Source organism: Squalius cephalus (genome assembly GCF_949319135.1).
Source record: "Squalius cephalus genome assembly, chromosome: 1".
Taxonomy (NCBI): Eukaryota; Metazoa; Chordata; class Actinopteri; order Cypriniformes; family Leuciscidae; genus Squalius; species Squalius cephalus.
The window spans coordinates 403,500-426,930 of record NC_137122.1 but is presented as its reverse complement, the minus strand read 5'-3'; the positions used below and the strand labels follow the sequence as shown (position 1 = coordinate 426,930).

Sequence of the window (23,431 nt, the reverse complement as noted above, 5' to 3'; positions counted from 1 at the left end):
ATAAAAGTGCATCTGTCCATCATAAAAGCGCATCTATCCATCATAAAAGCGCATCTGTCCATCATAAAAGTGCATCTGTCCGTCATAAAAGTGCATCTGTCCATCATAAAAGCGCATCTGTCCATCATAAAAGTGCATCTGTCCATCATAAAAGCGCATCTGTCCATCATAAAAGCGCATCTGTCCATCATAAAAGTGCATCTGTCCATCATAAAAGCGCATCTGTCCATCATAAAAGCGCATCTATCCATCATAAAAGTGCATCTGTCCATCATAAAAGTGCATCTGTCCATCATAAAAGTGCATCTGTCCATCATAAAAGTGCATCTGTCCATCATAAAAGTGCATCTATCCATCATAAAAGTGCATCTGTCCATCATAATAGTGCATCTATCCATCATAAAAGTGCATCCGTCATAAAAGTGCATCTATCCATCATAAAAGTGCATCTGTCCATCATAAAAGTGCATCCGTCATAAAAGTGCATCTATCCATCATAAAAGTGCATCTATCCATCATAAAAGTGCATCCGTCATAAAAGTGCATCTATCCATCATAAAAGTGCATCTGTCCATCATAAAAGTGCATCTGTCCATCATAAAAGTGCATCCGTCATAAAAGTGCATCTATCCATCATAAAAGTGCATCTATCCATCATAAAAGTGCATCCATCATAAAAGTGCATCTATCCATCATAAAAGTGCATCTATCCATCATAAAAGTGCATCTGTCCATCATAAAAGTGCATCTATCCATCATAAAAGTGCATCTGTCCATCATAAAAGTGCATCTGTCCATCATAAAAGTGCATCTATCCATCATAAAAGTGCATCTATCCATCATAAAAGTGCATCTGTCCATCATAAAAGTGCATCTGTCCATCATAAAAGTGCATCTGTCCATCATAAAAGTGCATCTGTCCATCATAAAAGTGCATCCGTCATAAAAGTGCATCTATCCATCATAAAAGTGCATCTATCCATCATAAAAGTGCATCCATCATAAAAGTGCATCTATCCATCATAAAAGTGCATCTGTCCATCATAATAGTGCATCTGTCCATCATAAAAGTGCATCCATCATAAAAGTGCATCTATCCATCATAAAAGTGCATCTGTCCATCATAAAAGTGCATCTGTCCATCATAAAAGTGCATCTGTCCATCATAAAAGTGCATCTATCCATCATAAAAGTGCATCCATCATAAAAGTGCATCTGTCCATCATAAAAGTGCATCTGTCCATCATAAAAGTGCATCTGTCCATCATAATAGTGCATCTGTCCATCATAAAAGTGCATCCATCATAAAAGTGCATCTATCCATCATAAAAGTGCATCTGTCCATCATAAAAGTGCATCTGTCCATCATAAAAGTGCATCTGTCCATCATAAAAGTGCATCCATCATAAAAGTGCACCTATCCATCATAAAAGTGCATCTGTCCATCATAAAAGTGCATCTATCCATTATAAAAGTGCATCTGTCCATCATAAAAGTGCATCTATCCATCATAAAAGTGCATCTGTCCATCATAAAAGTGCATCTGTCCATCATAAAAGTGCATCTGTCCATCATAAAAGTGCATCCATCATAAAAGTGCATCTATCCATCATAAAAGTGCATCTGTCCATCATAAAAGTGCATCTGTCCATCATAAAAGTGCATCTGTCCATCATAAAAGTGCATCTATCCATCATAAAAGTGCATCCATCATAAAAGTGCATCTGTCCATCATAAAAGTGCATCTGTCCATCATAAAAGTGCATCCATCATAAAAGTGTATCTGTCCACCATAAAAGTGCACCTGTCCATCATAAAAGTGCACCTATCCATCATAAAAGTGCATCTATCCATCATAAAAGTGCATCTGTCCATCATAAAAGCGCATCTGTCCATCATAAAAGTGCATCTGTCCACCATAAAAGTGTATCTGTCCACCATAAAAGTGCACCTGTCCATCATAAAAGCGCATTTGTCCATCATAAAAGCGCATCTGTCCATCATAAAAGTGTATCTGTCCACCATAAAAGTGCACCTGTCCATCATAAAAGTGCACCTATCCATCATAAAAGTGCATCCATCATAAAAGTGCATCTATCCATCATAAAAGTGCATCTGTCCATCATAAAAGTGCATCTGTCCATCATAAAAGTGCATCTATCCATCATAAAAGTGCACCTATACATCATAAAAGTGCATCTGTCCATCATAAAAGTGCATCTATCCATTATAAAAGTGCACCTGTCCATCATAAAAGTGCACCTATCCATCATAAAAGTGCGTATATCCATCATAAAAGTGCATCTATCCATCATAAAAGTGCATCTGTCCATCATAAAAGTGCATCTGTCCATCATAAAAGCGCATCTGTCCATCATAAAAGTGCATCTATCCATCATAAAAGTGCATCTATCCATTATAAAAGTGCATCTATCCATCATAAAAGTGCATCTATCCATTATAAAAGTGCATCTGTCCATCATAAAAGTGCATCTATCCATTATAAAAGTGCACCTGTCCATCATAAAAGTGCAGCTATCCATCATAAAGTGCATCTATTCATCATAAAAGTGCATCTATCCATCATAAAAGTGCATCTATCCATCATAAAAGTGCATCCATCATAAAAGTGCATCTATCCATCATAAAAGTGCATCTATCCATCATAAAAGTGCATCCATCATAAAAGTGCATCTATCCATCATAAAAGTGCATCCATCATAAAAGTGCATCTGTCCATCATAAAAGTGCACCTATCCATCATAAAAGTGCATCCATCATAAAAGTGCATCTATCCATCATAAAAGTGCATCTGTCCATCATAAAAGTGCATCTGTCCATCATAATAGTGCATCTGTCCATCATAAAAGTGCATCTGTCCATCATAAAAGTGCACCTGTCCATCATAATAGTGCATCTATCCATCATAAAAGTGCATCTATCATCATAAAAGTGTATCTGTCCATCATAAAAGTGCATCTATCCATCATAAAAGTGCATCTATCCATCATAAAAGTGCATCTATCCATCATAAAAGTGCATCTGTCCATCATAAAAGTGCATCTCTCAATCATTAAACTGCATCTATCCATCATAAAAGTGCATCTGTCCATCATAAAAGTGCATCTGTCCATCATAAAAGTGCATTCATCATAAAAGTGCATCTATCCATCATAAAAGTGCATCTGTCCATCATAAAAGTGCATCTGTCCATCATAATAGTGCATCTGTCCATCATAAAAGTGCATCTGTCCATCATAAAAGTGCACCTGTCCATCATAAAAGCGCATCTATCCATCATAAAAGTGCATCTATCATCATAAAAGTGTATCTGTCCATCATAAAAGTGCATCTATCCATCATAAAAGTGCATCTATCCATCATAAAAGTGCATCTATCCATCATAAAAGTGCATCTGTCAATCATTAAACTGCATCTATCCATCATAAAAGTGCATCTATCCATCATTAAACTGCATCTAGCCATCATAAAAGTGCATCTATCATCATAAAAGTGCACCTATCCATCATATCTGTCCATCATAAAAGTGCATCTATCCATTATAAAAGTGCATCTATCCATCATAAAAGTGCATCTGTCCATCATAAAAGTGCATCTGTCCATCATAAAAGTGCATCCATCATAAAAGTGCATCTATCCATCATAAAAGTGCATCTGTCCATCATAAAAGTGCATCTGTCCATCATAATAGTGCATCTGTCCATCATAAAAGTGCATCTGTCCATCATAAAAGTGCACCTGTCCATCATAATAGTGTATCTGTCCATCATAAAAGTGCATCTATCCATCATAAAAGTGCATCTATCCATCATAAAAGTGCATCTCTCAATCATTAAACTGCATCTAGCCATCATAAAAGTGCATCTATCCATCATAAAAGTGCATCTGTCCATCATAAAAGGGCATCTATCATCATAAAAGTGTATCTGTCCATCATAAAAGTGCATCTATCCATCATAAAAGTGCATCTATCCATCATAAAAGTGCATCTATCCATCATAAAAGTGCATCTATCCATCATTAAACTGCATCTAGCCATCATAAAAGTGCATCTATCCATCATAAAAGTGCATCTGTCCGTCATTAAAGTGCATCTGTCCATCATAAAAGTGCATCTGTCCATCATTAAAGTGCATCTATCCATCATTAAAGTGCATCTGTCCATCATAAAAGTGCATCTATCCATCATAAAAGTGCATCTGTCCATCATAAAAGTGCATCTATCCATCATTAAACTGCATCTAGCCATCATAAAAGTGCATCTATCCATCATAAAAGTGCATCTATCCGTCATTAAAGTGCATCTGTCCATCATAAAAGTGCATCTGTCCATCATTAAAGTGCATCTATCCATCATTAAAGTGCATCTGTCCATCATAAAAGTGCATCTATCCATCATTAAAGTGCATCTGTCCATCATAAAAGTGCATCTATCCATCATATCTGTCCATCATAAAAGTGCTCCACACAGCTTGGATTTTCAGTTCCCTTTCGAAAGGGAACTCTACACTACGTCAGAATGACGCAATGGGGAACGCCTCAGGCGTGACAGGTGTCTGAAATCAAATATCAACTCGCGTCAATCATGTTGACCGGCGACAGCCCGTGAATCATCAGCTTGATTGATTAACGCGCGACCTGGATGTATAAAGGGGAGCCTTGCACCCAAGACAACATCTTTTCGTCTTCAGGGACTGTTTGTCTGTTTTGAGAATATCGCTGAAGCACGGGGAGGCTCTCTCGAGAGCCTTCTGTGCAAACTGTGAGCGTTTTTTATTTAAGATGCTCCGCTGTCGATAGGACCCTTCTCTCGAGGGAGGAGGGTTCAGCATTTGAGCCCTGTGGCGATCTGTGAAGCAATACTGTTTGGGTACGAGGCGTTCACAGTCAGTCCCTGAGGGTGCTGGCAGTGTTCATAAAAAAAAAAAAAAAATCCGTGCGCGGATGTTTCAACCTCGCACTTGTTGACTTTTCTCTCGAGGGATGAAAGCCATATATATTTAACGGCTCGTTTCTCGCGCTTGCCGAGGCAGTGTGTAGACTACGAGAACGTATAAATGTTAAAATAGTATTGTCTGGTGATTATGGCTGCATTTAATTCTATGTAAGAATTAAAATGATGGAATATTATCTGACTTGTATGAAGTTAGATATTTAGTAATTCAGCCTATCATCCAGATCGCGTTATCCAGTGTTTTTGGCTGCATTTTAATTAAGGAATTAAAATGATCAGCAGTGAACAAAAAGAGCAGGTGTAGTTCTGGTCTTTTTGTAGAATGTGAAATTAACATATTTCTGTTTCTTTTCAGACCACGTCTCCTGTTTAAAAAGAGTCTGGGGCAAAATGGTTTGGGTAAGAAAGTAAATCTAGAGATTTTTCGATGGTCAGGTAGTAGGTCTTAACAGGCCTCCTTGACCAGACAGTCCCCATTTTGCAACCGGACAGCGCTTGGAAGGTGGTTATCAGGTTATAGGCCTCACTAGGCCTTCCTGAATATAAATCCATATACTATGGTTGAATGAGCTCCCACATACTGTGGTTATCAGGTCATAGGCCTCACTAGGCCTTCCTGAGTATGAGCTCTCACATACTGTGGTTTAAGAGCTCCCACATACTATGTTACCAGGTGCTGCGGTTGCCAGGTTACAGGCCTCACCAGGCCTTCCTGGTTATGATTTAACAGTATGTGTAGTAGGCTTCCTCTCCATATGAGGGTCGTTTTGCTGAGGCCTCCATATACTTATTGAGCCTAGGCGGGCTAGTTATTGCCAATATATGTGCTAGGCTTCCTCTCCCTGTGAGAGTTGTACTGCTGAGGCCTCCATATACATATTGCATGTTTCAGGCTTCCTCTACTTTTAGAGTCATCCTGTTGAGGCCTTCATGCAAATAGCAAGCTAGTTTTTTGTCAGTATATGTAGTAGGCTTCCTCTCCATATGAGGGTCGTTTTGCTGAGGCCTCCATATATTTTTTGAGCCTAGGCGGGCTAGTTATTGCTTATATATGTGCTAGGCTTCCTCTCCATATGAGAGTCGTACTGCTGAGGCCTCCATATACTTACTGTATTGCGTATGCTTATTGCTAGTTATGTGTTAGGCTTCCTCTCCATATGAGAGTCGTACTGCTGAGGCCTCCATATACTTACTGTATTGCGTATGCTTATTGCTAGTTATGTGTTAGGCTTCCTCTCCATATGAGAGTCGTACTGCTGAGGCCTCCATATACATATTGCATGTTTCAGGCTTCCTCTACTTTCAGAGTCATCCTGCAGAGGCCTTCATGCTAATAGCAAGCTAGCTTTTATGTTGGTTTATGTAGTAGGCTTCCTCTCCATATGAGAGTCATACTGCAGAGGCCTCCATATACATATTGCATGTTTCGGGCTTCCTCTACTTTCAGAGTCATCCTGCAGAGGCCTTCATGCAAATAGCAAGCTAGCTTTTGTCAGTATATGTTGTAGGCTTCCTCTCTATTTGAGAGTCGTACTGCTGAGGCCTCCATATACATATTGCATGTTTCAGGCTTCCTCTACTTTCAGAGTCATCCTGCAGAGGCCTTCATGCTAATAGCAAGCTAGCTTTTATGTTGGTTTATGTAGTAGGCTTCCTCTCCATATGAGAGTCATACTGCAGAGGCCTCCATATACATATTGCATGTTTCAGGCTTCCTCTACTTTCAGAGTCATCCTGCAGAGGCCTTCATGCAAATAGCAAGCTAGCTTTTGTCAGTATATGTTGTAGGCTTCCTCTCTATTTGAGAGTCGTACTGCTGAGGCCTCCATATACATATTGCATGTTTCAGACTTCCTCTACTTTCAGAGTCATCCTGCAGAGGCCTTCATGCAAATAGCAAGCTAGCTTTTGTCAGTATATGTTGTAGGCTTCCTCTCTATTTGAGAGTCGTACTGCTGAGGCCTCCATATACATATTGCATGTTTCAGGCTTCCTCTACTTTCAGAGTCATCCTGCAGAGGCCTTCATGCTAATAGCAAGCTAGCTTTTATGTTGGTTTATGTAGTAGGCTTCCTCTCCATATGAGAGTCATACTGCAGAGGCCTCCATATACATATTGCATGTTTCGGGCTTCCTCTACTTTCAGAGTCATCCTGCAGAGGCCTTCATGCAAATAGCAAGCTAGCTTTTGTGTTAGTTTATGTTGTAGGCTTCCTCTCCATTTGAGAGTCGTACTGCTGAGGCCTCCATATACTTACTGTTTTGCGTATACTATTGCTAGATATGTGTTAGGCTTCCTCTCCATATGAGAGTCGTACTGCAGAGGCCTCCATATACATATTGCATGTTTCAGGCTTCCTCTACTTTCAGAGTCATCCTGCAGAGGCCTTCATGCAAGTAGCAAGCTAGCTTTTGTCAGTATATGTTGTAGGCTTCCTCTCTATTTGAGAGTCGTACTGCTGAGGCCTCCATATGCATATTGGATGTTTCAGGCTTCCTCTACTTTCAGAGTCATCCTGCAGAGGCCTTCATGCAAATAGCAAGCTAGTTATGTGTTAGTATATGTACAGTAGTAGGCTTCCTCTCCATATGACATGTTGTGGTCGCCAGGTTAGAGGTCCTACCAGGCCTTCCTGGAGGTAAGCTCCCTTTAGGCCCTCACAGGCCTCCTCAGTGTTTTGAAACACAAACACTGGGTAGATCCATGGATCGAGTAGAGAAACTCCCCTCGCTGGCAAGGGTTGTAAAGCACTATGCTGAGTCATACTCTCCAGGATGTCCCGTCTCTGAGATCCGGGCTGAGTGCTTCACTGCTTGCTTCGCAGTCCCTCGGGTTGGATGCCTTCCAAAGGCAAGTGTCCAGAGGCTCTGTCTTCGGACAGACGGGAAGTGGCCAGACTGTAGTGTCTTATGTAGTGACACCAGGTCAGGCCTGCCTGGTGGCATTTCAGGTGGCACGTTCCCCTGAATAGTGACTGGCTGGGGTTCCCTCGGGTCCCCTAGCCACATTCCCTAGAAGGGACCCTTTCTAGTTTTTGAATTGTGGTCCTAGGCCTTTGATCTGGCCCAGGTAGACCTTCCTTTAAATCTGTGGAGGTTTTTCTTGGTATCCTTTAGCTTGGGCTATGACCGTAGGGAATGCTGTCACTGACAGCCCATTGTGACCTGAGGGCATGCACTCCCCTTAGCATGGTGGCGTTGGTATATCGTTCCCCATTGCGGCATTCTGACGTAGTGTAGAATTCCCTTTCGAAAGGGAACGTCTCAGGTTACGACTGTAACCTATGTTCCCTGAGAACAGGGAACGAGACACTACGTCTTTCTGCCATGCCTCGGGGCCTGCCTGCAACAGTCCCTTCAGACGATAGGATGTTGTCTTGGGTGCAAGGCTCCCCTTTATACATCCAGGTCGCGCGTTAATCAATCAAGCTGATGATTCACGGGCTGTCGCCGGTCAACATGATTGACGCGAGTTGATATTTGATTTCAGACACCTGTCACGCCTGAGGCGTTCCCCATTGCGTCATTCTGACGTAGTGTCTCGTTCCCTGTTCTCAGGGAACATAGGTTACAGTCGTAACCTGAGACGTTTTGGGTGAACTGTCCCTTTAATGCTGGCGAAACGAAACTTGAACCGGTTCTGAAAGCGCTGAAAGCTTCCGTGAAACTCCCGATTGTGAAGATTCCTGTTCAAACTACTGCATTTCTCCTGCGATAATTTGCTTAACAATGGTAAATGTGACTCCCTTTACTTGCACTAGTTGACCTGGGTCATCCTAAACCCGGGTGGGTTATCTTGCTTCACCTAAAACTATGGGTTAATGTTCTTATTTGCCTATTTGCGCTGCAGCAGCATCCCTGATTGGACAAGCAGTGCCCGATGTTTACATTAAAAGCATTGCACTGCCTCATATTATACATTAACTAATATCAAGATGACTTTTCGGACTATAAAGTTCTGAATAAAAATCGTATTTACTTCAATTGATGCGTTTTCTGTCACCATTTAACATTTCCCCTCAAACGCTGAAGCTATTGTTTATTTAGCACGAATATGAGGCACGTGATTGGCTGTTGGTTGCTAAGCTCGGGGTTAAGACCAAGGATAACCAGTGTGACACAGGATAACCCGGGGTTAAGAGCAAGGATAACCAGTGTGACGCGGGATAACCCGGGGTTAAAGCATTGCTAACCAGTGTGACACGGGATAACCCGGGGTTAAGAGCAAGGATAACCAGTGTGACACGGGATAACCCGGGGTTAAGAGCAAGGATAACCAGTGTGACGCGGGATAACCCGGGGTTAAAGCACTGCTAACCAGTGTGACACGGGATAACCCGGGGTTAAGAGCGAGTGAGGATAACCAGTGTAACACTGGATAACCCAGGGTTAAGACCGAGGATAACCAGTGTGACACGGGATAACCCGGGGTTAAGACGGGTTAAGACCGAGGATAACCAGTGTGACACGGGATAACCCGGGGTTAAGACAGAGGATAACCAGTGTGACACGGGATAACCCGGGGTTAAGACCGAGGATAACCAGTGTGACACGGGATAACCCGGGGTTAATACCGAGGATAACCAGTGTGACACGGGATAACCCGGGGTTAAGAGCAAGGATAACCAGTGTGACGCGGGATAACCCGGGGTTAATAGCAAGGATAACCAGTGTGACGCGGGATAACCCGGGGTTAAAGCACTGCTAACCAGTGTGACACGGGATAACCCGGGGTTAAGAGCAAGGATAACCAGTGTGACGCGGGATAACCCGGGGTTAAGAGCAAGGATAACCAGTGTGACGTGGGATAACCCGGGGTTAAGAGCAAGGATAACCAGTGCGACACTGGATAACCCAGGGTTAAAGCACTCCTAACCAGTGTGACACAGGGTAACCCTGGGTTAAAGCACTGCTAACCAGTGTGACACGGGATAACCCAGGGTTAAGAGAAAGGATAACCAGTGCGACACTGGATAACCCAGGGTTAAAGCACTCCTAACCAGTGTGACACGGGGTAACCCTGGGTTAAAGCACTGCTAACCAGTGTGACACGGGGTAACCCAGGGTTAAAGCACTGCTAACCAGTGTGACGCAGGATAACCCGGGGTTAAAGCACTGCTAACCAGTGTGACACGGGATAACCCTGGGTTAAAGCACTGCTAACCAGTGTGACACGGGGTAACCCTGGGTTAAAGCACTGCTAACCAGTGTGACGCAGGATAACCCGGGGTTAAAGCACTGCTAACCAGTGTGACACGGGTTAACCCAGGGTTAAGAGCAAGGATAACCAGTGCGACACTGGATAACCCAGGGTTAAAGCACTGCTAACCAGTGTGACACGGGGTAACCCTGGGTTAAAGCACTGCTAACCAGTGTGACACGGGGTAACCCTGGGTTAAAGCACTGCTAACCAGTGTGACACGGGATAACCCGGGGTTAAGAGCAAGGATAACCAGTGTGACATGGGATAACCCAGGGTTAAAGCACTGCTAACCAGTGTGACGCAGGATAACCCGGGGTTAAAGCACTGCTAACCAGTGTGACACGGGATAACCCTGGGTTAAAGCACTGCTAACCAGTGTGACACAGGATAACCCTGGGTTAAAGCACTGCTAACCAGTGTGACACGGGATAACCCGGGGTTAAGAGCAAGGATAACCAGTGTGACATGGGATAACCCGGGGTTAAAGCACTGCTAACCAGTGTGACGCAGGATAACCCGGGGTTAAAGCACTGCTAACCAGTGTGACACGGGATAACCCTGGGTTAAAGCACTGCTAACCAGTGTGACACGGGGTAACCCTGGGTTAAAGCACTGCTAACCAGTGTGACACGGGATAACCCGGGGTTAAGAGCAAGGATAACCAGTGTGACATGGGATAACCCGGGGTTAAAGCACTGCTAACCAGTGTGACGCAGGATAACCCGGGGTTAAAGCACTGCTAACCAGTGTGACACGGGATAACCCTGGGTTAAAGCACTGCTAACCAGTGTGACACAGGATAACCCTGGGTTAAAGCACTGCTAACCAGTGTGACATAGGATAACCCGGGTTTAAGAGCGAGAATAACCAGTGTGACACGGGATAACCCTGGGTTAAAGCACTGCTAACCAGTGTGACACGGGATAACCCTGGGTTAAAGCACTGCTAACCAGTGTGACACGGGATAACCCTGGGTTAAAGCACTGCTAACCAGTGTGACACGGGATAACCCTGGGTTAAGAGCAAGGATAACCAGTGCGACACTGGATAACCCTGGGTTAAAGCACTGCTAACGAGTGTGACATAGGATAACCCGGGTTTAAGAGCGAGGATAACCAGTGTGATGCTGGATAACCCGGGGTTAAGTGCAATGTGAACAACACATTTAATAATCTAACTATATCTAATGCTTTCCTCAGAGCAGAATGAGATTAATGCACACTCTCTGCTGGCTCAAACCTTACATAACACACGTTGAGTTCCCAGTGTATTCTGGGCCGAGAGTCCACTCGACGAGTGCAGTAATTCACCTCCAGATGTAAATGAGTGAATGCTGGAGTGAGCGGTTGCCACGGCAACACTAGCTCAGTGTGTGTGTGTGTGTGTGTGTTTCACTGAAGACTCAGATATGAGCCTCTGAACGCGCGAGATGCCGATACTGGTCCCTCCTGGCGCGGTTGCTAGGCGACGAGAGGCGCAATGAGTGAGGGATAATAACTGTACGATACTGACATCTGCAGGACGACCAGAGAACTGCAGTGCACACACACACACACACACACACACACACACACACTCTCTCTCTCTCTCTCTCTCTCTCTCACACACACACACTAATTGTGGGGGGTTGCTAATATAGAATCAGATAATGTGTACAATAAGATTACGATGTCCAGCAATCGATTTAAATTGTACATTGGGTTTAATTTCGTTTAATGAGATCTAATAATATATGTTGTCAGTGCAGAGAATTTCCACGTGAATAAAGGCATAGATCGGGCTATATGACGTGTGTGCTCTACTGGTCCAGTGGCAGAGGTCTTGCCAAGCGGGTCAGAGGTTCTGGGTTAGAGAACACTGAACACATTATGGTTTTTCTCATCAAAGCCGAATATGTTCATCAGTGGCTGTGTATCAAGCAGGGACACATTTGTGTGCAAGATGTTTTGTGATTTCGTATGAATATCGTATTTATATATATTTCACCGGAACGAACAGAGAGTCTGCAATGGAGTGAAGCGCGCGTCCGTGTGAAGACTGCGCGCGCACCCACAGAACTGCATCCGCGCCGCTTGATTTAAATAACAACACATTTCAGCGCTAGAGCGCCTATTATTATTATTATTAACGGACTTAATGCTCTGCTAGTTAACCGGAGATGTTTTATTTAACTGTATCGTGTCGCGGGATGTTTTAGAAAGTGTTGGGGACAATGACCCACCCGCAGATTACGCCTGTCTCCCGATGGATATCTCTAATAAATCAGAAAATCCATCTGGAAATAAATACTTGTTTGGAAAATATTAAGCACGATTTAAAAAATCTTTGCAATATGCCCTGTGCCCTAATGTATATGGTATTACATGTGGCACTGCATTTATTGGACCACACAGTTTTGTTATAATAAATAAAAAACAAAAAAAGACTCTGTCCTCTTTTCATTCGAAATTATCGTATCGAAATTACAAAGAGTTGCATGTAGCTATGGTGTTAGCATTCTCACATTTTAATGTTTACCATGGCTTTTTACCATGCACGTTTACCATGGCTTTTTTGGAAAAATATGATTGTGCCTTTAGTCTTTAAAACAACAGATAAAGTAGTATTAATCTATTTTATATTGATGTGGTGGAGTGAATAACACTGACAAGTCCTCTCTATTCAGCAACGCTAGTCTGGCGAAGTTGCGTTAGCTAATATAACGTTAAGGTCCTTGCACACTAACATACGGTGCGATACTTCTAAATAATTGAGTAATTATATACTGTAATATATTATATCCCCCCACCCCCCCATCCCCCCATCCCCCCATCCCAGCCTCAGCCCATCCAGAGATGCCGGTACTAGAGTAGTAGAACCTATACATAGGAGCCTGATGACAATGTTAATATTCAACAAAAACTTTAAGCGGACTTAGAGGCTTAGTGTTCTTCATATATGTTCTTCATAGTGTTCTTCATATATGTTCTTCATAGTGTTCTTCATATATAGTGTTCTTCATATATAGTGTTCTTCATATAGTGTTATTCATAATCATATATAGTGTTCTTCATTTAAAGTGCTGAGACTGAGATCTGTCAGCGGCTGATCGGGTCTGAGAGCAGTCTGATCACACACACACACACACTGGCTCTGATATAATCGATCGATCTGCATATTCACACACTTTAGTGGTATCACATCACTGTTGATTATTGTACCGCTCTTACGTTCTTCCTTCGCAACACTACAACGCCGTTTAAGAGCGCCTTCATGCTGATTAATGCGTGAACGCTATCGGTATTCCATCTTCTCCAGTAACGGAATCAGTGTGTGTGTGTGTGTGTGGCGTCGCGCTGCCCTCGCGTGGCGAGCGGCGGAAGTGCAACAGCGCGGGAACACTGAACACTCCTCACTTCCGGCTGATCTCATAACGCCTGAGGCGGGTGGAAATCAGTGTTTCTGTAATCATTCCTGTGGCTCAAACACTAGATCTACACGGAGAGACGAATCAAAGCCTTGTCACGCAGGTTTGATTATCACGGCTACTAACGCAAGCAGACACACAGGTCGTGTTTTCATTGATGTGTGTGTGTGAATGTGTGGCTTGTAGTTGCTACGGCAACCGCGGCGGCACGCGCTATTATTGAGTCGATGCAGGAGCGCGCATTATTAATCAACGGTTTCTTTGATCGAGTGAGCGACACGAGCGCGCCATTCACTCAGCCAATCAGAGCCGAGCACCAGAAATGTCTGTTTTCTTTTATAAAACGGAGAGTTCCGGTCCTTGATTCTGTTCGGTTGAGCCGCTCTCGAGGCCGTTGTAAATTACTCCACACAAACACACACCTGTGACCGCATTACATTAGTGTTACTGCGCAACTGCCGTTTGTGATGCTTTGTTGCTGCGTGTTGCTTGGCAACCCCTTTGGAACTACATTGCTTGGCGGAGGAATAGATATGTTATAATGTTATATTTTTTTGTTGCTTACGAATAAAATAAATACTAAAATGAATATTTTTATGGAGTAACCGTTTTCTAAAAGCAATAAGCCCCTTGAAGCCGTGTTTTACAGTGCATTTAGAACAGCTAAGGGGTTTTTACTCCGCCTCATGCCTAACAACTTCATGGGCCTTATTGCTTTATTTCATGGAATATTGCAGTGTTCACGATACATGATTTATGGGTGTTTTAATAATCTTGAATCAGAATAAGTTCCTCTTGCAGCATCTCTTCTCTTCTCTGATGACGAGAGTGTAACTGTCACTCACATGAGATCAGCCAATAGCAAACCACAACCATCCAATCAATTCCACACAGACACGATCAAGCCCCGCCCACATTTGATCATGTTCTTCCAGAAGCGTTTCTCTCAGATATACGGTTCCGTTTATTAATCGGCTCGAATAAGTAAAGACTTTAGCGCGCTAGTGTACATATAAGAGCAGATGTTTGACAGACACATCAGTCATAACTGCAGCTGTTCTCATCCAAACAAGCGATAGATTCACCATCATGACTGAAAACTCTTACAAATAAAGGTGTTTCTCAGCATAGAAGAACCATTTCAGGCTCATCAACATTCTCTTCTCCGCGGTCAGAACGCTTTAGTGACCTTTCTCCACTATAAAGAGCCTTTTGCGCAAAGAACGGTTCCAGGTAAAGCGTTGTTTGTGTGTGAGTGTGATGATGTGATTCCTCAGATGTGCGCGTCAGACGCGTGCGTGATGTATGCGGTGCGCGCGTGAGGGGGGGGCGCGCGTGGACCGCTCGAGCTCCTCTCGCTGTTCCTGACGCGAGAAAGAGAAAGACAAAAGGGAAAAAAACGTTAGCGACTCCGTGTCGGTGGAGTTCGAGGCCCGGTCGGTTCCGTGAGGCGGGTGAGCTCGGCGCGGGAGCCGCGGATCGGTGCAGGGGAGCGGGGGAGCACGGGACTCGAGCCCGGGGACATCAGACGGGCCTGTCCGGTAAAAACACCACATTATCAGACATCTGTGCGTGTGTGTGTGAATGTGTGTGTGTGTGTGTGTGTTTACTGTGGCGTTGTTGTGTGTTTGCAGCATCAGGGATCAGCTCATCGTGTTCGCGATTCGCCTCAGGAACGCGTTTATACCCAGGGAACGCGAGCGTCGATGTGTGTCGCGCTCGCTCCGCTGACGCGCTCATAAATCTGCGGATTGAACGCGTTTATTCGGTGTTTGTGCGCAAATCTGAGCCATGCTAAAGAGCTAATGCTAATGTGCTGTGAGGAACAGGCGAATAGCAGAGAATGGAGGAGGTTTGAGTTCTAGATGTTTCCGTCAATATCATGTCGGAGCTCCAGCATTAACGACACACTCTGATTTCAGTTAATGAACACACACACACACACACACACCCCCACAGTGATAGTGTCACTGCAAACTACTTATCATCATCGGCATCATCTTTGTTGTTGTTGTTATTGTTATTATTTCAGCCTCGAAAAAACATCTCAGAGAATGACAGATGTCAAATTAAACTAGTCCTGAAACTGTAAATAGCATTAAACACACACATTAATACACACATTATTACATACACACACACACACAGATACATTATTACACACATTATTACATACACTCATACACACATTACACACACAGAGATTACAGACATTACACACACTCACACATTATTACATACACACACACACACACACACACACACACAGACATTACACACACTCACACATTAGTACATACACTCATACACACATTACACAAATACATACACTCACACAATACACAAACACATGCATTACACACATTATTACACACGTACGTTACCAGATCTCACACACACACACACACACACTGGTTAACGGATCACACACTCTCACAAACACACTCACTGGTTAACGGACTCATAAACTCACAGGTATTGTGTGAGAGAAACACACACACACAGGTACTGTGTGAGAGAAACACACACTCACACACAGGTATTGTGTGAGAGAAACACACACAGGTATTGTGTGAGAGAAACACACTCACACACAGGTATTGTGTGAGAGAAACACACACACACAGGTACTGTGTGAGAGAAACACACACTCACACACAGGTATTGTGTGAGAGAAACACACACAGGTATTGTGTGAGAGAAACACACACACACAGGTACTGTGTGAGAGAAACAGACACTCACACACACACACACACAGGTATTGTGTGAGAGAAACACACACGCACAGATATTGTGTGAGAGAAACACACACACACAGGTACTGTGTGAGAGAAACACACACACACACAGGTATTGTGTGAGAGAAACACACACACACAGGTATTGTGTGAGAGAAACACACACACACACACACACACACACACACACAGGTACTGTGTGAGAGAAACACACACACACACACACAGGTATTGTGTGAGAGAAACACACACACACAGGTATTGTGTGAGAGAAACACACACTCACACACAGGTATTGTGTGAGAGAAACACACACTCACACACACACACACACACACACACACACACAGGTACTGTGTGAGAGAAACACACACACACACACACACACACAGGTACTGTGTGAGAGAAACACACACACACACACACACACACAGGTACTGTGTGAGAGAAACACACACTCACACACACACACACACACGCATCTACCCAGAGGGGTATGCAGCAACAATTTTGCCCCCCCCCCCCCCCAATAAATAAATAACTGTGCCATGTAATGAGTGAGGAACGAGTGATAGTTAACAGATGAAATAAGTACAACATTGTCATTTATCAATAAAATTGAACTATACTTCACAGTGATGAATCCACTGCTGAGACCTCTGCCCCCCCCCCGTAAGATAATGTTGTGGTTTATAATGTTGAATTCATCAATCTGGTGCACTTTGAGAGTTCAAAATGAAAAGCTCCAACCCATATTCAGTGTGCAAATTAAACAAAGAAAAATGCAAACCTCTTTTAGTAACAGTGTCTGTCTACATTACACTACTACATAATAATAGTTATAATATTAATCCCATGATAGTAATAGCCATATATTGTAAAACAAATGCACTGAAAAATAAAGGAAACTTTCATAATTAGTTTTGTGCTAATTTCTGTACTTCACATTAAAGCTGTGATTGGGCCAGCCCAGTGTCAATCAAGAGAAGAACCATAACCGCGCTAGTTTAAGCTAGCGTTCAGAGTCGCGCTTCTGCGTCATCAGAATGAGAGATCGAGTCGACACAGATCTATGAGAGGAAGAGAGCATCATCTGGGTCTCTGCGTCTCAGCGTAAGCTAAAGCTGATTAGCGGTAATCGCTGTACGATGAGTCTGAGTTTCCGATGCTTCGGGGAAACGCGGCCCTGATCAGTGGCGATCGCTAGAGCTACGGGCCGTTGCGTTCTCAGTGTTTATTACTAGGGATGTCCCGATACCACTTTTTCACTTCCGATACCGATGCCGCAGCTTTGGCTATTTGCCGATACCGATATCAATCCGATATTTTTATTTTATGCTTGAACTAATACTACTAATAATAAAATATAATGGAAGCACTTTGCACAATTAGCCACATAAAAACTCACTAAAATGGAGAACAAATACTTCTCCAGTATATAGTCCACAACAACAGTTGATAATGAAAGACTGCCATCCTTTATTCAAAAGACCTTGAGATATGTTTGGTAACCTGAATGCATTTAAAATTAATTTGCTATATTTCAGATCAATATATTTGTTTCCTTAAAATTTTAATTAACCTTAACTTTATTCTCATCTGAATTATAAATAATTTAATTCTGTATAAAATAATACTACTTTTAAAAACACATTTGATTTTATTTTTTATTCAATGTAGAATGTGTAACTTAAAAATAAACAGATTAGTGCTCTGTTTTAGGACAAGAAATGAAAACCAATGCAATGATGAATGTCCAAAAGATGAGATCATTTTTGCTTTTAAACAGTGTGTGTGTGTGTGTGTGTGTGTGTGTGTGTGTGTGTGTGTGTGTGTGTGTGCGCGTGTGTGATTTTGGTTGGGTGACAGTTACAGTTTGACAAGAGTTGACAGTTTGACAAAAGCACAATGTTGTGTTTTACACAAATATAAGTAGGCTAAACACTTTTTGCAGTTTTAATGATGTCCTGTATGAAAATGACGGAGTATGTTTTTATGTTTCCACTGTTCGATCGCGCCCGTGCCTCTCTCTCTCTGACACACACACTCCAGCATTGCAATCTTGACATCGCAGCCTGTTCATTTTGCTGCGTTCACACCAAACCAAATGCGAATAGAGCGTCAAATTTGCGTCTATCGTGTCTAGTTCGATGCTTGAACAGTTTGAATCCATTCGCGCGTCCAAAGCGAATAGGACGCGTCGCGCGCGTATAATGATAAAGTGAGCGTTTGAAGCGATATAGACGCGCGTTCAGAGCTAAGGCGGGCTACAGATTAGGTGTCCCTAAAGAACCCGCATATGCGCGTATCTAACAGTAACGTTAGTTCCGTATTACATTAATTAATGTGCACGCGAGATTTATTTATTTTTATACCGTGTATTCTCTGTGTAAATCCATGCACCGAACGTACGTTCAGTACGAATACGTACCGTTCCACCCCTAATGGGTATCGGATCATGGGTATCGGATCATAGGTATCGGATAATTTTTTTTCTCCCCTCCGATATCCGATCTAGCGTTTTGGGCCAGTATCGGCACGATACCGATGCCGTGGATCGGATCGGGACATCCCTATTTATTACTGTCCCTCAGACGCAGGACATGTCCATTCTCTCTTACAGACGCGTGTTTGATCGCGTGTTCGCGCTGAGCGTGCTTAAGCACCTGTACACAGAGAGATCGCAGGACAAGCTCGACTAACTCAACATTCGCTCAGGCTATTGATGTTGATATGAACTGCGGTTGTCGAGTATAAGCTTCACTCATAACTAGGGATGCACCGATCCACTTTTTTTCACTTCCGATCCGATCCCGATACCTGAATTTGGATATCGGCCGATACCGATACTATTCCGATACCAGAGCTGTGTTTGCTTTAATATTATTATTATCATTATTGTTTATTTTATATGATGCTGAAATAAACTTCTCTCAACAAGCAAGTAATGATATGTTATGTAAGTTACGTAGGCTATGCATGCATGCATGTATGTCCCAAAAGGCAACTTGAGGTAAGTATAAGGTCAGAAAAGGAAGTCAGAAAAACAGGAAATCCTGTTAACAGGAAAAATCCCATTCTGAAAACAAATATGCAACTGGGGTTTCAAATTGATTGTCATGTCAATATTTATTACATTCCCAAAATGTCAAATAACGTTACTTGCGTCTTGAAATATAAGAAAATTGCAAGTGTAACGTTAAACATCTTACACACACACTAACGTTATCTGAAGGGTGATCCTCGCTCCGATGCAGTAAATGCTCGATCAACATCAGCATCGTGCAAACAAACAAGCGGATTTTGCTTCAGACGCACGTCAATTTCGCTTCAAACTTTTGCTTTTTACGCACGTCAATTTTTCTCTGGACGCGCGAATGGATTCAAAATAGACGCGGTAGACTCGAATTTGACGTGCTATTCGCATTTGGTGTGAACGCACAGTAACGTGATGCTTTTTTAAATGTTTGATTGCGTTCGTTGTGTTGTACGACGCGAGGGAGCTTCAAAAGACTCTGAATTACAGCTTTGCAAACATTACATTTAGCTGTCTTGCTCTGCGGTGTTTCCAGTGTGAAGTATTTCCACTCAGCGGACGTTGTTGGGTAGCCGCAAACTGCGGAATGGATTTCCTGAGCGGGGGCGTGTCTCATAACTCTGTGTCTCATTGAGCCGCGCCTCCGTTCAGGAATGCCATTCCACAGTTTGCAGCCAGCTAGCAGACTAGCCGGCGGGAATCACTTTTGGAGTCATTTCAGCAGACAACGTTAAAGCGAGCGCAGACATGACTCATGGATATCGGATATCTCCGCAGGTTGGATCGGGAAAATCCGATACGTGAATTACGCTGGTATCGGGTCCCGATACCGATACTGGATCGGATCGGCCCCATCCCTACTCATAACCCTTCCTCCGCGTCTCTGAACTGACATCATCACATTATTAAACATTTAGAAAAAAGATTTTTGAAATTTGTGAATCGATTCGAATCGGCGGAAGAAAGAATTGCGATTCATGTGAATGAATTTCCCCCTAGAGTGCGCTAACTCTGAACACGTTCCCCCTAGAGTGCGCTAACTCTGAACACGTTCCCCCTAGAGCGCGCTAACTCTGAACACGTTCCCCCTAGAGCGCGCTAACTCTGAACACGTTCCCCCTAGAGCGCGCTAACTCTGAACACGTTCCTCCTAGAGCGCGCTAACTCTGAACACGTTCCCCCTAGAGCGCGCTAACTCTGAACACGTTCCCCCTAGAGCGCGCTAACTCTGAACACGTTCCCCCTAGAGCGCGCTAACTCTGAACACGTTCCCCCTAGAGCGCGCTAACTCTGAACACGTTCCCCCTAGAGCGCGTTAACTCTGAACACGTTCCCCCGTTCCCCCTAGAGCGCGCTAACTCTGAACACGTTCCCCCTAGAGTGCGCTAACTCTGAACACGTTCCCCCTAGAGTGCGCTAACTCTGAACACGTTCTCCCTAGAGCGCGCTAACTCTGAACACGTTCCCCCGTTCCCCCTAGAGCGCGCTAACTCTGAACACGTTCCCCCTAGAGTGCGCTAACTCTGAACACGTTCCCCCTAGAGTGCGCTAGAGCGCGCTAACTCTGAACACGTTCCCCCTAGAGCGCGCTAACTCTGAACACGTTCCCCCTAGAGCGCGCTAACTCTGAACACGTTCCCCCTAGAGCGCGCTAACTCTGAACACGTTCCCCCGTTCCCCCTAGAGCGCGCTAACTCTGAACACGTTCCCCCTAGAGTGCGCTAACTCTGAACACGTTCCCCCTAGAGTGCGCTAACTCTGAACACGTTCCCCCTAGAGTGCGCTAACTCTGAACACGTTCCCCCTAGAGTGCGCTAACTCTGAACACGTTCCCCCTAGAGCGCGCTAACTCTGAACACGTTCCCCCTAGAGTGCGCTAACTCTGAACACGTTCCCCCTAGAGCGCGCTAACTCTGAACACGTTCCCCCGTTCCCCCTAGAGCGCGCTAACTCTGAACACGTTCCCCCTAGAGCGCGCTAACTCTGAACGCGTTCCCCCTAGAGTGCGCTAACTCTGAACACGTTCCCCCTAGAGTGCGCTAACTCTGAACACGTTCCCCCTAGAGTGCGCTAACTCTGAACACGTTCCCCCTAGAGCGCGCTAACTCTGAACACGTTCCCCCGTTCCCCCTAGAGCGCGCTAACTCTGAACACGTTCCCCCTAGAGCGCGCTAACTCTGAACACGTTCCCCCGTTCCCCCTAGAGCGCGCTAACTCTAAACACGTTCCCCCTAGAGTGCGCTACTCTGAACACGTTCCCCCGTTCCCCCTAGAGCGCGCTAACTCTGAACGCGTTCCCCCTAGAGTGCGCTAACTCTGAACACGTTCCCCCTAGAGCGCGCTAACTCTGAACACGTTCCCCCTAGAGCGCGCTAACTCTGAACACGTTCCCCCTAGAGTGCGCTAACTCTGAACACGTTCCCCCTAGAGTGCGCTAACTCTGAACACGTTCCCCCTAGAGTGCGCTAACTCTGAACACGTTCCCCTAGAGTGCGGTAACGAACACGTTCCCCCTAGAGTGCGCTAACTCTGAACGCGTTCCCCCTAGAGTGCGCTAACTCTGAACACGTTCCCCCTAGAGTGCGCTAACTCTGAACACGTTCCCCCTAGAGTGCGCTACTCTGAACACGTTCCCCCTAGAGTGCGCTAACTCTGAACACGTTCCCCTAGAGTGCGGTAACGAACACGTTCCCCCTAGAGTGCGCTAACTCTGAACGCGTTCCCCCTAGAGTGCGCTAACTCTTACAGTAATCGTTACAGTTGTGGTTACAGTGATCATTACAGTGATCTTTATAGTTATGGTTACAGTTATGGTTACAGTGATCGTTACAGTAATCTTTACAGTGATCGTTACAGTTGTGGTTACAGTGATCATTACAGTTATGGTTACAGTAATCGTTACAGTTATCGTTATAGTGATCGTTATAGTTATGGTTACAGTGATCATTACAGTTATGGTTACAGTAATCGTTACAGTTATCGTTATAGTGATCGTTACAGTGATCTTTATAGTTATGGTTACAGTTATGGTTACAGTGATCATTACAGTTATGGTTACAGTTATCGTTACAGTGATCGTTATAGTTATGGTTACAGTGATCATTACAGTTGTGGTTACAGTGATCATTACAGTTATGGTTACAGTTGTGGTTACAGTTATGGTTACAGTAATCGTTACAGTGATCGTTACAGTTGTGGTTACAGTGATCATTACAGTTATGGTTACAGTAATCGTTACAGTTATGGTTACAGTAATCGTTACAGTGATCGTTACAGTTGTGGTTACAGTGATCATTACAGTTATGGTTACAGTTATGGTTACAGTAATCGTTACAGTTATCGTTATAGTGATCGTTACAGTGATCATTATAGTTATGGTTACAGTGATCATTACAGTTATGGTTACAGTTATGGTTACAGTAATCGTTACAGTGATCGTTATAGTTATGGTTACAGTTATGGTTACAGTTATCGTTACAGTGATCGTTACAGTTGTGGTTACAGTGATCATTACAGTTATGGTTACAGTTATCGTTACAGTAATCTTTACAGTGATCGTTACAGTTGTGGTTACAGTGATCATTACAGTTATGGTTACAGTTATGGTTACAGTAATCGTTACAGTGATCGTTATAGTTGTGGTTACAGTGATGGTTACAGTTATGGTTACAGTAATCGTTACAGTTATCGTTATAGTGATCGTTACAGTTGTGGTTACAGTTATGGTTACAGTGATCGTTACAGTTGTGGTTACAGTGATCATTACAGTTATGGTTACAGTTATCGTTACAGTAATCATTACAGTGATCGTTACAGTTGTGGTTACAGTGATCATTACAGTTATGGTTACAGTTATGGTTACAGTAATCGTTACAGTGATCGTTACAGTTGTGGTTACAGTGATCGTTACAGTTATGGTTACAGTTGTGGTTACAGTTATCGTTACAGTTATGGTTACAGTTATGGTTACAGTGATCATTACAGTTATGGTTACAGTTATGGTTACAGTGATCGTTACAGTTGTGGTTACAGTGATCGTTACAGTTATCGTTACAGTAATCATTACAGT

The 23,431-nt window shown here is 43.6% G+C and overlaps 1 protein-coding gene across 5 annotated transcripts in view; it reads left to right on the top strand.

Moving 5' to 3' along the window:
- The first annotated feature begins 14,529 nt into the window (after nucleotides 1-14,529).
- The window catches only part of tcf20 (transcription factor 20), a 73,067-nt gene continuing 64,165 nt past the window's right edge, over nucleotides 14,530-23,431 (top strand). For all 5 annotated transcript variants that reach the window (XR_013823143.1, XR_013823144.1, XR_013823145.1 and 2 more), the window contains exon 1: nucleotides 14,530-15,125. The gene's annotated coding sequence lies outside the window, so the exon portion shown is untranslated. The remainder of the gene's footprint in view (nucleotides 15,126-23,431) is intronic.